Genomic DNA, 3,284 nt, shown 5'->3' on the forward strand with positions numbered 1-3,284 from the left:
TTATCATTCCTTGTGTTACATATGCACATGTTCATAAACCACATATTCTTAATTTTAAAATAACTATATATATATATATATATATATATATATATATATATATATATATATATATATATATATATATATATATATATATATAAACACTTAAAACTTCAGAAAAATTTCATTTTCACTGTGGTACACTTGAATACATGTACATGAATTAAACTTTATCACTTACACAGTTGTTCTGTACATCAACACAATTAAAAACAGGACCTCATTTAAAAGAGAAGACATTTCTTCAGAAAAAGTTACAGGCTTTTCAGGGCTAACTGTCCTCATCGTCTGGTAGTCGTAAAATAGCCAAACACGTGAGTCTGGGGGAGTTAAAGCCGTTGTTGTTTCAGTTTAATGTGCTGGCTCTCTTAAACCCTTCAATTAACCTCCATCTCATGTGTATCCCTGCCCTCTTGACCTTGACCTTTCTCTGCCTGCGGCTTCTACCAGGGGTGCGTTGTCTATGTGGTATCTTCTGTTTTTGTGTCCTCTTTTCTGTTGTTTTTTTGTGATTTTCATTGATAAGCTGTCCTCAAAGCCGCTTCCAGCATTGCCTGCCATTACATTATTTGTTCATATTATGGAGGCATTTTCTACAGTCATTGTGGCTGTTTTATTTATGTTTTTGTATGGTAAGTTCACAGTCTACCAGACTAGTTCCTAGCAGAGTTTGGCACTAGCCAACGACTGATTACAGTATCTAATGTTTTGTTTGTGTTGTTGGCTCGTTCTTTGCTGAATTTGCCGCTTTCAGCAAAGTATCTCTCCTCAGTGTCTAGACTTCCTACCACATATACCCACTCCCCTTACCTCCTCCCCCTCTGCCGATTTTTTCTTCCTAACTATTTTGTTCCTAATCATCTTTTTGTAACTGCCTATTAATTTGAAATTATCTAATTTCCTGTTGAGGGATGTAATGACGTTGTGTCCGGGACTGTAATTATTTTCTTCCCTTTCAAATATTCATTTTCTTTCCCTTCCCTCTCTCCAAAATAGTTTTCCTTGCCTTAGTGTTTCCCCTTTTCCACCAATAGTTATAATAGCTAAGTTATCCTAATCTCCCTCAAGTATACCAGCTCTTCATCTAAGAAAGCAGAGCTGCAAATCCTATTAGCCCTGATAGCCAAACCTGCCGTTATTCCCATCTTTATTTCTTTCCTATGGCTTGAGAACATATATAAGTATGAATTAGCATGTGTACCTTAAATTTTCCATTTTTTCTTTCCCTCTTTAACAGTACGTCCAAGAATGGAACTTCTCCCTCTTTCTCTTCTAATGTAAACTTGGTTTGTTCATATAGTTTATTTATGTTTCCTAGGAACTTTTGTAATTCTTCTCTTTCTCCTTTATAAATAATCAAGATGTCACCAAAGATGTGATCAAATTGATGGAAGCGGCTCTCAGCGACAATGTGTTTAAGTGGGGAGAAAACCATTGTATGTAAAAGATTATAGGTTGGAGCCTTTCGCTGATCTTGGCTAACATTTCTATGGAATGGTTTGAAGTGGAAGAGGTAGGCAAGGTGAATGCAAGGAATCTAAACATCATCAAATGGGTAGAGATGACATCTGGATTATTTATAAGGGAGAAAGAGAAGAATTACAATGTTTTACAGTTTACAGTGTAAAAATAGATAGACGAGAGGGTGCAAAATGGAGTAACGATAGAAACTGGACAGACCTACAATAAGCATACATATGTGTATAGAAATGGAGCGAAAAATATATCTGAGAAAAACAGAAGTGGTGGCGACCAAATGAAGTTAAGTATTTAAAATACTTAGGGAAAATGATATCCACATATATACCTTATACATATATATATATATATATATATATATATATATATATATATATATACACATACATATATATATATATATATATGTATATACATATACATATATATACATATTTATATACATATATATGCATATGTATATATATACATACATACATACATACATACATACATACATACATACATACATATATATATATATATATATATATATATATATATATATATATATATATATATATATATATATATATATATAAATAACACACACATATGCATATATATATATATATATATATATATATACATATATACATACATATATATATTATATATATATATATATATATATATATATATATATATATATATATATATATATATATATTAGTGTGAGAAAAGCTATTCCTCAGCAAAATGCATAAGAAGGCACGAAAGCAGACAGCCGGGTGCATGGTTTTCCATCACTCATCACGGCCTGCGGTTCGAGATCCTGTAACGAAATATACCACCAATAGTTCTTGGGTTCTTAAATATGAGCTTCATGTCAGTTTTAGGAAAATAATTTGTTAAAATCCTTTTTAGACTGGGTAGGAAAGGTGTCATGTGTGAATGGAAAACTTATATATGTTAATTTATGTGCCAAGTGTGTGGTAGTAGGAGGGTGAATGGACTTATCCAGTGTTTTCTTAATGTATTTTAAAAATAAATTGGATGTATAACTGATTTAAAATAATCATAGAGAAAACCTATTTCCTTGTGAAAATCACACTTACATCAGACTGGAATCTTTTTCACAAGGAAATAGGCTCTCTCTGTGATAAAAAAATATTTTAAATCCAACTGTTATCCATCCAATTTATTTTTAAAATGTGTTAAGAAAACATTGGATAAGTCCTTTCACCCTCCTGCTACTACACACTTGGCACATAAATTAACATGCTATATGTTTAAGAACCCAAGAACTATTGGTGGTATTTTTCGTCACAAAGAAAAACTGCCCCCTTTAATGCACTCCGATGTTGTTTATTTATTTACTTGCTGTCAATGCCATTGTCAGACATACGTGGGAAACACGCACCGACTGCTTAAAGTCAGATGTGACGCACATATTGGCGTTGGCTTTCGTACTGGGTGCAAGTTGCTCAATCTTGAAACATCAAATATTAGAAATCATATAAAACTACACAAAAGTAAAATAAACTATATTAATTTTAGAATTATACTAACCAGCCAACACGAGCACCACCTCCCTATTCTTGAATCCTAAGCGATCAAGAAGCTTGTTCCCTCTTTGAACAATTATTCCTCGTCCACGCCCCTGTGCATAACCTAAACAACACCCTACCTTATGTTTACTTTTTGTCATACAGCAACTGAACTTCAAGGAATAGGTCTGTTAGTTGAAACATTCTAGTTCTTTCTCTTTTTTAACAATTTCA

Source organism: Macrobrachium rosenbergii, chromosome 27 (assembly GCF_040412425.1).
Source record: "Macrobrachium rosenbergii isolate ZJJX-2024 chromosome 27, ASM4041242v1, whole genome shotgun sequence".
In the NCBI taxonomy this organism is placed as follows: Eukaryota; Metazoa; Arthropoda; class Malacostraca; order Decapoda; family Palaemonidae; genus Macrobrachium; species Macrobrachium rosenbergii.